This window comes from Mus musculus, chromosome 9, assembly GCF_000001635.26.
Source record: "Mus musculus strain C57BL/6J chromosome 9, GRCm38.p6 C57BL/6J".
Classification (NCBI taxonomy): domain Eukaryota; kingdom Metazoa; phylum Chordata; class Mammalia; order Rodentia; family Muridae; genus Mus; species Mus musculus.
The window spans coordinates 118,706,489-118,718,575 of record NC_000075.6 but is presented as its reverse complement, the minus strand read 5'-3'; the positions used below and the strand labels follow the sequence as shown (position 1 = coordinate 118,718,575).

General features: G+C 47.8%; 1 protein-coding gene across 3 annotated transcripts in view; it reads right to left on the bottom strand.

Moving 5' to 3' along the window:
- Itga9 (integrin alpha 9) overlaps window positions 1-12,087 on the bottom strand; it is a 294,295-nt gene that overhangs the window by 182,428 nt on the left and 99,780 nt on the right. The window contains exon 1 of one of the 3 annotated variants that reach the window (NM_001113514.1): window positions 6,795-6,884. The exons of the other annotated variants lie outside the window; for them this stretch is intronic. The gene's annotated coding sequence lies outside the window, so the exon portion shown is untranslated. Of the gene's footprint in view, window positions 1-6,794; window positions 6,885-12,087 lie in introns of those variants that run through there. 3 annotated transcript variants of the gene reach the window in all.

The window sequence follows — 12,087 nt, the reverse complement described above, 5'->3', positions numbered from 1 at the left end:
GTCATGACCTAAGGTGAGCTGTCTCTGCCTCATACTCCTGCTGCTGCAAAGTCACTTGTTGCCAGCCTCCCCTACGTGATAGATTGCCTCCCATCCAATGATTGGGCAAAATAAGACCTCCTCAAATTGATTTTTGTCAGGCATTATGCCGTAGCAACAAGAAAAGTAAGAAACTCATCTTATCGTCTATTTCTAAAATGCTGGTGTACAAGATACCAGCCCTTGGTGTTACCAAGTAATTAAAGCCAGAAGTTGAGTCTTATAAAGGAATATTGTCTGTAAACAAGAGTGTCTGGTAAACTCTTGCTGCTTCTCAGGATGACAAAAACATCAGGTGCTGGCAGCAATGGTGTCCGAAGCCTGTCCAAGATTCCACTGAGAGCTTCAGATCTGCATGGTATATTTAGGGGACAATAAGCTGGTATCTGAGGGGACATTGGTAGCTGGAACATAAGTTACAATGAGTCTGTCCACTAGAAATGACAGTCAGGCACCCAAAGATGACCCTGAAGTAAGAGAATAATAGAAAGAGAAGGGACTTGAACATTTAACACCAGAGACTAAGTGGTTAGGAGCTGGCACACACAGAATTTGGAGGACCTGCAGTAGTCTCAGACTGAAGCCTGGTATAAACCCAGTACCACAACCCCCTATAAAGGGTCACTTAAATTAAATACATGGCTTCAGTCTGAGACTTCATTCTTACAGTCCCAAATTTAGGAGACAGGGTAAGTTTCCAGCTGCCCCCTTTAGTGCCAGCCTTAAAATGTAGGTGCACTTGGGTGATCAAGTGTTCAAAGGTGACCCTTAGGCTGCATAATCCCACAGGCTGATGTCTGCTCATGATGCCGAACCACAGCTGTTCAAGAATTTCTTGGACAACACACAAAAATTAACTCAAAATAGATCACTGACCTAATGTAATAGCTAGGGCTGTACAACTTTTAGAAGAATATCTTAAGCATATGCTCGTCTTGGACACTGTCCAACATCTTTGAACATTCAGTGAACATTTATTGGGCAGTTAGTCAATGTCAATTACTGAGCTTGGTGCTGGGGAAACAGAGACAAATGTGATTGTGGCGAGTGCCAACCATCTTAAAGCCTTCCTGGTGCTCTTTACAGCTTTCCTGTTGATAAAATTACTGCAAGTCTTGTTGAATCCCTCTATACTTCTTTCCAGTACTACTTTGGTTATAATCCAAGTTTTTGGAATTTTGGGCTCATCCATCAATCAGGTGAGGATACATTTAGTCCATCCCAACCTGTCTCTAACAAGACTGATGGAAAGTTGTTTTAGTTTCTGTCGCTGTGACAAATACCACGACTAAAAGTGAGTTAGAAGGGCGAGAGGTTTGTTTCAGCTTGCAGGTCACAGCCCATCACTGACAGAAGACAGGACAGGAACTCAAGCAGGGACTTGAAGGCAGGCCTGCTTGCCCTTGCACACAACATTCTCTCAGACTAGGGAGCTCGCTCACAGCCAAGGAAGCAGAACAGAAACCGTGGGGGAAAACTTCTTGCTGGCTCCAGAATAAGCAGCCTCATACTTAGCTAGTTTTCTTAGAACAGCCTAGGGAATGGTTCTGCCCACAGTGGGCCGGGCCCATCAATTAACAATCAAGACAATCACCTGCAGACACGCTGACAAGCCCATCTATTCTAGACAATTCCTTAATGGAGGATCTCCTTTCTGATGACTCTAGGCAATGTCAAGTTGACAGTTAAAGAGGGTATCGAGCCCGGGGAAAGTGGAGGCCTCACGAACAAAGATCACTGTTTCATCCATACCAACATGTAGCTGCCAAAACATCAGAAGACTCAGAACTAGCTGTTCTGAGCGACAGGATTATATCCCATCAAGGCTAGGGGACTGGTAAGCAGGGAGAAAGGGAAGTGGCATAGCATGTTCCTGTCATGAGCATCTTCCCAACCACTGGTGACAAAGAACAAAATCAGTTTATATGAAACCCTTCTCCTTTATTTTCTCATCGGGAGGCAAGAACAAAGGAAGAAACGAATTATAAATAGCAGGTACAGATGAATTCAGTAATGGAATAACTAGTGACCCAGAGACACTCAGGATACTGAGGTTGGGGAAACAGGAAGTAGGGGTGGTGAGAGGACAGACCATCTGTGGCTGCTCAGGGGCACGGCTAGGAGAGGAGGGTGTGGCCACATAGCTGAAGGAAGGGCCCCTGGGTTGTGGATGTAGTCCAGTACTGAACAGTAATGTCCCTCTATAGCCAGATGGCCCAAGCTGAGAGATGTCTGCCATGGGTCCCAGCACCCTGTTTGTGGTTCTGCTCTGAGACTAGGAGGAATGCCAAGCAGCTGCAGGCAGAGGGGCTGAGGGAATGCAGGTGCTGCAGTTCCCAGGCATTGCAGCCAGGTGAGGAACATTGTCTGCAGCACACAGGAAATGTTTCTGCCCTGACTTCAACACAGGAAGTGCTCGCTCAGCAATACGCTCAGGTCTTCCGTTCTCCCCTGGCTCCCTCCAACCCTCGAGTGAGTTAAAAAGAGCTCTCGGAGAAACCCCTACAAGGCTTGCCCTGGAGTCTGAGAGGGAGTCAAACATAAGAGATTTCTCTATGTGCTCACGTGGGGGTTCCTGTGATGTCATCCAAAAGCCAAGGCAGAATGCACTGCCTTGACGCACCCGCTGGGTAAGATGCCACAATGACTCAAGGGTGTGGGTCTCTTCAAGGAGTAGATGGCAGTCGCTGTGACGCTAAAAGGTTTTCAGACCCTCGTGACCTTGCTCATGGAATTCAGGCTCCAAAATCCCCAGTTCCAGAACCATCCTTCCCAACTTGCCCAGGGGCGAAGACCAGCTTTCTAAGATCAGTGTAGCCTCAGTCCTCCGGGGAGGGTCTAATGGTTGACTCTAGAGATCCTTGTGTGTGTGTGAGTCCACTCAGGCCTGTTCATAACTATTCTATATCCCAGATATGGCTCTAGACTTGCACCGTCCAATGTGTCACATGTCTCACCATGCACTTGTACCTAGTGAGCATATAAAATGTGGCTAAAATATTCGCCATATATCAAAGACCAAGGACAAAATGGAAACATCTGTCATAGTTTTTATACTATAGGCTGAAATGTTTTGCATCTCGTGAAGCAAACAGCAGAATGCTGTTGTGTGATGAACTGTGCTCTACCTAAGAACATGCCTGTATTTGCACATGAGGCTTTTAAAGGGTCATGAGAAGCGAGGCCATTAGGGTGGTCCCTAAAACAACGTGACTGCTGTCCTATTATGAAGCAGAATTTGGACATGTGCAGGGATGGCAGGTGTGTCTAAATAGAGGAAAAGCAATGCTCAAGACAGTGGTCACAGCAAGTCAAGAAGAGAGACGTCAGAAGAAACCAAGCCTGTGTGTGTGTGTGTGTGTGTGTGTGTGTGTGTGTGTGCTAGAACTTCTGATCCCCAAACTGTGAGCAAGCAAATGTTATTTAAGTCACCTATGGAGTGACCTTTGTCAGGCCAAAGGTGACTATTTAACTTTTACGTAGACTACCGGTAAAGCTATAATTACGTATGTATACACACACATGTACACAGGACATACACAACTATATTATACAATGCCACTCTCAGATTCCATAGTGGAACAAACTGCTTACTCCATCCTTAGCACCTCCCTTCACTTAAATCAAGGGTCTCAGCTGCCAGTACCACGCCAAGCAACAAGCCTTCCCCTCAGGTAATGACTTGGTTTCTCTTTAAGGTGACAAAGCTTTGAACCCTTTCCTAAAACACCTGGAGTCACCCCCCTTGTTTCCCAGGCAGGGTAAAGTAGAGGAGGCAGATGCCACAGAGAGCAGGCAACCAGGCAACCACACAATGCCACCTGGGTCTTTGTTACTGAACAAAGTCCAGACTGACAAAGGCTGAGGAGAGGCAGGGAGCGCACCTGCCTGAAGCTGCCACTGAGGGGATTCCCAGACACTCGCTGTTCCCATGCTTGCCCTGCTGGCTTACACACCACCACACTTCACCCCCACCGGCTCCGAGAGGCAGACAGCTGCTCACTGTGCTTTCCCAATAACACATTTATAACCAGTGAGTGGTATTATCCGGGAAGCATTTCCATCAGCTCTGAACCCCAAAATGGCCGTGTTAATATTGTCTTCTCACCAAATTATTTTCAGGGAGAGCACTATGACCATCAGGGAGGACCACACTGCATGCATGGCCATCCGGCAAAGGGAGGACCACAATGTGTGCATGACCATCAGGCCACACTATCTGTCCAAGGCCACAGAGCTGGTTAGGAGCCAGATGGAATTCAAACCCAAGACCTCATTGCTCGCCAGCTGGAAGATGTTGAGTGTGTTTAGCTGTCAATCTCAGATTTCTGAATCTAATTTGGACACATGCAGTGTTATGTATGTAACTGGGCTCATTAAAAAGTCAAAAGAAGTGTATAGAACATTTAGCATAGGGCTAAGACTTATTATTTTACTCTTAGTAGTGATTGTGTGTATGTGTGTGTGTGTGTATATGTGTGTGCGTGCACACCACAGTCTTTGTGTGCAAGTCAGGGGCAGCCAGCAGGACTCCGTTCTCTTTTTACCATGTGGGTTCCGCGAATCCAACCCTGGCTGTCAGGTTTGGCATCAGATGCCTTTACCTGCTGAGGCGGCTCGCCCGCCTAGTTTAAACACGCAGAACTTAGTAGATTTAAAGAGAAAGCAACTTCTCCTGTCACCTGTTCTCACAACCCCCCTGGGTATAAGTGGGCGGACATCCTAAAATGCTCCAAAATTTGTTCCAACCCTTGGGACATGGGACAATTCCTGTGTTTAGAGAGGATCCCCAAAGCCCTGAAGTCAACCACAGCCGCAGTTTTCAACTTGTGGGTCATGATCCCTTTGGCAAGCCTCTGTCTCCACAAATATTTACATTAGAACTCATAACAGTAGAAAATTACAGTTAAGAAGCAGCGACGAAAATAATTTTATGATTGGGGGTCACCATAGCATGGGGAACTGTGTTAAAGGGTCGCAGCTTTAGGAAGGCTGAGAACCACCGCTCTAGAGAAAGTTCCTTGGAAGATATAGGTTTATTCTGCATGGGGGCTCTCTATGATAAGCCTTCTGTCATCTAGCACAGGTACCCCACAACCAGAAAGCCCCCACCCTCAAAACAAATCATTCCAAACCTGTCACCTAAAGAGAAAAGGACAGCTTTCTGCTCCTCGGGCAGGAGGAGAGCACACGCGGACCCTGAGGCAGAGCTGAGGTAAAGAGAAGGAAAACCCACCACAGCATTCCATGTCCTGAGACTGTGTCACAGTGTGTCCCAGACCCTGGGAAGGACAAAGGCATTTCCAACAGCTGTCCTCCAAATTCTCTACTCACATTAAACAGAACTGCTCAGAATCATGTCTGTACACTGTCTACTGACAATACTTGTCCTTCGGGCAAGAAGAACTGATTTCGAAGAAATCATAGTCCACACACAGCACACACATCCCTCCTGTAAGTGCACCCCCCCTCGGTTGACACATTCCAGCAAGATGCTGTCTACTTGCTGACTAGAAATATGCTCAGTGCCACTACCCAGGTGAGGGACTCCAATCTCTGTGGGTGAGGAACTCTCACAGACTGGGGGGGCCTCATGCTACCTGTGAGGAGGGCTCCTGTGACTGAAAAACGTTAACATCACCTGTGGGGGGAGTACTCCTACCTGTGGGGAGCACTCCTGCCTGTAAGGAGCATTCCCACCTGTGGGGGAGCACTCTTACCTGTGGGGACCATTCCTACCTGTGGGGGAACACTCCCACCTGTAGAGAGCACTCCCACTGTGAGGGAGCACTTCCACCTGTGGGGAGCGCTCCCCTAACTTGTAGGCTCTTATACCTGCTGCAAAGAGATCCCACATCAGCTCCATACATGAGTACTTCTCTCATGACACCAGTGACCTGTCAGGTGCTCCCTCACTACCAGGATGATGGGAGCAGCATCTGTGCCTCCTAAGCCTCATTTGTGACACTGGAGTCAACCACCAGCAGTCACTTTTTTCTATCACTCCTAACTCTGGGCACCTATTTCTTCTGACGGTCCAGGGTAGGAGTTTGCAGCTCACATCGGCTCTCTTGTGCTGGAATCTGCCTGCAACAAGGCCCCCCAGATACTTCATGGACACATTACCATTTGAAGGGCCCTTGTAAATTCAGTGAGGTGCCATTCCAGGCCTCTATTCCAGGTAGAGTATGGGATCATCGAGTTGCTGCGCACTGCCCCCTGTCCCCACGTAATTCATTATTTCCTTCCTACACTTCTCTTTTGTTTCTCGACATCTGCTTCCAATCATAAAGAAAAGAAAGAAAGAAAGAAGGAAGGAAGGAAGGAAGGAAGGAAGGAAGAAAGAAAGAAAGAAAGAAAGAAAGAAAGAAAGAAGAAAAAAAGCTCTGAGTAGCAATGGAATAGGTCTCCATCCATTCCAAATAAGAAAGCAGGTAGAGTGGGGGATGGGTGGGGTGACTCGAAGGGCTGCAGACCAGGGTTTTCCAGACCCTTCTAGGAACTCAGAACTGTGGCGAGTCTTCCTTTCTGGGCAGAGGATGCTTATGTCTCAATGAGGATGAAGCGACTTGCACAGACCACGTGGTTGGCAGGACACCAAGCCCGGCCAGCGCCCGCCATCCCGAGCAGGAGTAGCCTGCAGTCCACGTGCTTCGCACATGCTGAAACAGAACACATTCCTACCCACCCTGAGTGTGAGCAGTGGGAAGGGGGCTCTCTCTATATTACAGGCAATTCCATGATGGATCTCATACCTTAATCCTTAGAACGCTCCCTCTCTGTTGATTTGCTTTGCTCCTTGAGTCAGACCAGTCTGCAAATCAAGATCCCACTCCTTTAGTCTGCCTGTCTCCCTGGGATTGTAGGCAGCTGAAACCGTTGCATCTCCCATTGCACCTGAGGCCCCGTATGGATTCAAGCGGAGGCACCTGTGAGTGAAGGGCCCCAGAGAACCACGCTCACTGCATGCTGAAAACTCACGCCCCGTCAGCCCAGTGCAGAGGGGGACGGCGGAATTCCTGGGCATGCTTGTTTCTCTCCACCTTGTCCCGAGGCTTGATTGATGTGACTGACACCCTTGATGCCTCCACGTTCTGCTGTGGCAGAGACTGGGAGCTGTCTATCCAGTGTCCATCTTGCCTTCTCGAACAACCACGCTTCAATGCCTGTACAGTCCACCACAAGAGCTAAGGGCCTGGCACGATGGATCAGCATCTAAGGGCATTTGCTGCCAGGCTTGATAACCCGAGTTCAGTACCTGGAACCATGTTTTAGGGGACAATAGACATCTACAAATTTTCCTTGACCCAGGTGTGCATGCGTGCAAGTGCACACGCACATGTACCATGATTCACACCAGAATGCAATTTAAATGAATTATAATTAAATAAGAGCAAAAATCCTGTCCCCGAGCTGCACCATGTTTTGGGGATCAGTAATCATAAGTTACCAGCAGACTGGTCATTTCCATCTTTAAGATGAGTTCTTTGGGCTGTGAAGCTAGTAGAGTTTCTAAGACATGCAACCCAAACTGGCATTTCACACCTGCCTCTTTAAGATGTGGCTCTTTAAAGGGTCTCAGGTTAGACTCCCAGCGCCCTTTGACCGTACCTCTTCTCCGTACATGTAAAGCATATAGTGTAGCTGGAACCCTGCAGCAACCTCGGGAGTGTGGGGGAGGGGCACTCTGCCCTTGGTGCCCTGCCCTGCTCTAGCCTTTTACACTGTTGGCAGTCTCTGTGAACTTCGGAGCCTTTCAAACCCATTCTTGCTCAGAAAGAACAGTGCAGATTTTACCCTTAAAATAAGTCCCACCTGCACTCAGAGGGCGAGAAACAAAGCAAAGTGTAGGAAGGAAATAATAAATTACACAGGGACAGAGGGCGGCACACAGCAACGCGGTGCTCCCCCCTTCCTCCCCTTCTCCTTCCTCCTCTCCTCCTTCCTCCTCTCCTCCTTCCTCCCCTCCTCCGAAGTAGCCTTTCTACCTGGAACAGAGATGTGGAGCCTCACTAAAGAATGGAGAGACAGCTCGATCCCTACAGTCACAGAAGCCACCTTTAACGGCTACTAAAGCACAGGGAAATGCCACAGACTCCACTCTCAGTGTCTTCCAGTCCATCTCACCGTCCTGGCTGATGTCATCCCAGGCGGAGCTGCCATCTTTCTTTAGCCCATCTGCACAGTCTTCTCACCAGGCTTGCTTCTATCCGTCATCCACTTCAACCCAGCAGCCGGTTGTGTCCTTAAAGGATGGGAGCTAAACCATGTCACCATGTCACTACCCTGCTCATTCCCTCCCACAGGTCCCCTTGTGGCTTAGGACACAGGCACAGTGCTTCCTGGGACTGAGGCTCCACACAGTCCTGGCCAACAGCCTGCACTCTGACCTCCTCCTCTCACTTTGCTCCTGGCCTGGCCTCCCTCCTCTGCCTCAAATACACCCCCCCCCCAACCCAGGCCCCATCATAGCACTGCCTTCAGGAAGGGCTCCCTGTCTCCCAAAGATCCTACAAGTGTTGGTTCAAATCTTGTCTTGTCAGTGACCTTTGCACCCTTGATCTGCATTCACCCTGACTCCCCCATTCCCCCCACTACCTTTATTGTATCACATCTGTCCCTCCACTGAGATGTAACCCTCAATAGCCAGAATCCTTTCAGTTATGAATGAAGCTGAAGCCCACCAGCCCAGCACATAGTAGGCATAAAATGTTCATTTCCTGAGCACTGTCAATCAAGTAACATCCTCCTGCCCCAGAAACAACACCAGCAACTTCTCTTTGCCTAGAAGACAGACAATTCATCTCGATGTGCTAACACTCCTGTAGTCTGGTCTTGATCCGTAGCAGCTGCGTGGAATTCCTAGCTTATGGCTCTATGAAATTCGAAGATATCATGTTCAACTCTCAGATTGCAGTGAGAACAGACATCAGGCCCTGAAACTCTTTCTTAGGAATCAATTTATCACTTTTCTAGGACCTGGAATACATGCCTCTGGTCCAGGCAGCAGAGATACATAATCGCTTCCTTCAAACGCTGACAGCCCTCTTCTGGGACAATAGGAACCCAACTTTGGAAAGCCACACTGAATTCAAAGTAAAAATCTATTCTTCCGTGATGCTGGCTGTGTATGTATCTAGATATATAAGACATAATTGTTCATGGTATTGCTACAACATATGTATACCATGAATCTAACTGTCAGGCAGAGAAATCCAAACAGAGAGACCTTCTATGAAAGAGTTGGCCTGTCCTCTTCCAAACCATCATGACACAGAAGACAAAGCCAAAGAACCATTCCAAGAGAACATGACAATCCATGGGACACAGGATTACATTCCCCCATCAGAGGAAATGACAATCCGTGGGACACAGGATTACGTTCCCCCATCAGAGGACATGACAATCCGTGGGACACAGGATTACATTCCCCCATCAGAGGACATGACAATCCGTGGGACACAGGATTACGTTCCCCCGTCAGAGGACATGACAATCCGTGGGACACAGGATTACGTTCCCCCGTCAGAGGACATGTGGACAACTAGAAAAGTTTGAGCTAACGGTCATGTGCATTTAGTCTTCTGATTTCAGTACATATGCATGGTTAGTGGAGAGAATATCTGGGTCTGATGTCTGTAGGGAGAGGGCAGCAGTCTGTCAGCAACTTTCCCTAGAGAGGCCTGAGGTGGGAGGAGGGGCAAAGCCAGGTAGGATGAAGGTTAGCAGGTAGATGCCTCTGTGATGCGCTTACCACGTCTCTATGCTCATCTGCATGCAACTGTGATGCTTCAAAATAAAAATATTTATATAACATACATGTGCATGCATCTATGTGCTCATGGGGGGGGGAGAGGGAGAGTGCTCATGGAGGGGGGAGAGAGGGAGAGTGCTCATGGAGGGGGGAGAGAAGGAGGGTGCTCATGGAGGGGGGAGAGAGGGAGAGAGGAGGAAGAGGAGGAGAGAAGATGAAGAGCATGCTTTCAGCTCTTTCTCAAAGGTTTGATTTGTTCCAAATTAATTTTAATCCTGTGTTTTCATGGCTATTTTTAAACCCCCGGTTCATATAGCCTCAGACTACTCAAATGCTTTCTGAGAAAAATGACTTCTTTGTTAAAGAGTCTGAAGAATTTCCCCAAAGTCAGAGAAATGAGGATATAACCACCTGGGGAGATGGCTCAGCAGTTAAGAGCACTGGCTGAGGACTCGCTGAGTCTTGCAGAGTACCTGAGTTTAGTTCCTAGCACCCACACAATGGCTCACAACTCCAGCTTCTGAGGATCCAGTGCCTTCTTCTGGCCTCTGCAGGTACTACAGGCACATGGTGCCCATAGTTTATGCAGGCAAAACAGTCATACACATAAAATAAAAACAAATATTTTTTTTAAAAGAGGACTCAATTTTAATAAACTTACTAAAAGTAACTAATTTTCTTTAACCATATAGACAGACATAAAAAAAAAATCTGAGCCGGGTGGTGGTAGCGCACGCCTTTAATCCCAGCACTTGGGAGGCAGAGGCAGGCAGATTTCTGAGTTCGAGGCCAGCCTGGTCTACAAAGTTAGTTCCAGGACAGCCAGGGCTACACAGAGAAACCCTGTCTCGAAAAAAACAAAAAATAAAAAACAAAAAAAAAATCTGAATTTACATTGTTAGAATTTTATTTTAAGTCAACCTGTTTAAGCCCTTGAGATGCTGGTCTTCTTATCCTGAGCAGTAAAGTTTCCATGTAGAGGTCCCTTCCTTAGAACATGTATAAGAGCCATCGCCATGGACTCAGCCATAAGTGATGGCAGGGTAGGTGTGGAAGTCCATGTGGAGCTAGACAAAGTCTCAGAAGATGCAAAAGCTCTACCTAGGAGGAGGGGTCGGAGGAGCTCCCCAGTTCCCTCTCCAGTCCCTCGATGTTCAGCCGTTGATGTTTCTTTAGCACACAGAAGGCTGCAGGATGGCCCTTCCCCCACCCCTACACATAGAATAATAGGTGAGGAGTAAGATCAAGGTGTTTCAAGAAAAAAAGTTTAAAAATGAATATGATACAGTCTAATAAACTTAGCCAAAATACAGATGGTCTTTAAACCCAACACACACACACACACACACACACACACACGTACCTGTGGTGTGCTGGTTACACGGACCCTGCGATTCATATTCCTACCCATTGCCAAAGCCAAATGAAACAAGGGTGAATGACTTTGATAAACAGCTGCGTGTAAAGCGTGACTCAGACGACAGTCCCACTTACTAACAAACACACAGTCAGTGGTGTGAGCTGGCAGCAGTCGGTTTGCAAGACCCCACCATTACATTTCCAAGAGCTCTGCAGGTTGGGGCTCATCACATATGTTAGTAAGAGTTAAATAGAATAGACCTGCGAGTTAAACTTCACACTAAGATGAAGGTTTCAATGCTGAGAAGTCACCCTGATCGCTTTGCTGTGTTTTATCACGGTTCTTGCTCCTGAAGATGCTTAGAAGTATCAGATCCTCTACATAATAATTCTCGGCTACAGGCATCTTCCAAGCCAGCATTAGTGATGTCATCCGGCTGCTTAAAATCAGCCACAGTGAAATATCTCACCAGGAAGCCAAGCAGAGGACTCACGTTAGCTCCCCACAACCAATACCCTGCTGCTAAACATTAGAAGCCAAACACTGCTCTAGAGGGCAGGGCATTCCAAGCCACTGCCTCTGATGTCACATGCTCAGAAGAGGTGCTCCTGGGACTCGATGGGAAGCCTCGTTCTAGTTCTACAGCTGTGGTCAACTTTCTCTAGCTTCCTCCACACGAGAGGAGCAGAGAGCCCATTAGTTTGAATCCGTCATCTGTATGAGCCGTGCCACCATATGACGGCTAAGAAGTGAGAGTTTCTGGGTACCGGCCCTATTTGCCAGCCAGAAGTTCTGGTCAGGTCCTTATTTCCTGTACAAGATAATGAAGATAATGGCAGTGAATACATCACAAGTTGTGTAATGGGCAGCGGCTGGCACATCCTAGATGCGCAGTTTGTGTGCGGGCTCCCGTGACTGCCACCTGGCATGGTGT